The 382-nt window shown below is 22.0% G+C and overlaps 1 protein-coding gene across 1 annotated transcript in view; it reads left to right on the top strand.

Moving 5' to 3' along the window:
* Positions 1-382, top strand: part of LOC106690587 (zinc finger protein 711-like) — a 34,057-nt gene that overhangs the window by 22,755 nt on the left and 10,920 nt on the right. The window lies entirely within an intron of this gene.

Raw genomic sequence — 382 nt, 5'->3', positions numbered from 1 at the left:
ATTGATTTCTTATAAGTGTTTGTATATTTATGTATTTAACTTTTCAATTTAGTTTTCTCTTAAATTTGTTTTCAAAAACGTCTTGTAATCCCAATGTTTTTTTTTATGTTCAGTTGAATTTAACTTTTTTATAAGTATCTTTTATTAGTGAGAAAGCTGAAATGAGTTAGAAACCATCAAGTTCTGTAAAAGTAATCAAAATAAACGACTTTGTTCAATTTTATAATAAATTTAACGATCTGTTGGTCCCATCTTTGATTATTAAGTGGGGTTTTGGTATGGTTAGTTATTATAAAAAATCAACATTTATTTTAATAAGTACTATTTAACCATTGAAAAAATGGCCTATTTAATTAAATATCTAATTGTAAATAATTTTTAT

This window comes from Halyomorpha halys, unplaced genomic scaffold (genome assembly GCF_000696795.3).
Source record: "Halyomorpha halys isolate HHAL.00 unplaced genomic scaffold, Hhal_1.1 Scaffold221.1, whole genome shotgun sequence".
In the NCBI taxonomy this organism is placed as follows: domain Eukaryota; kingdom Metazoa; phylum Arthropoda; class Insecta; order Hemiptera; family Pentatomidae; genus Halyomorpha; species Halyomorpha halys.
The sequence above is the reverse complement of the archived record's forward strand: the minus strand, read 5'-3'. Positions and strand labels throughout refer to the sequence as shown.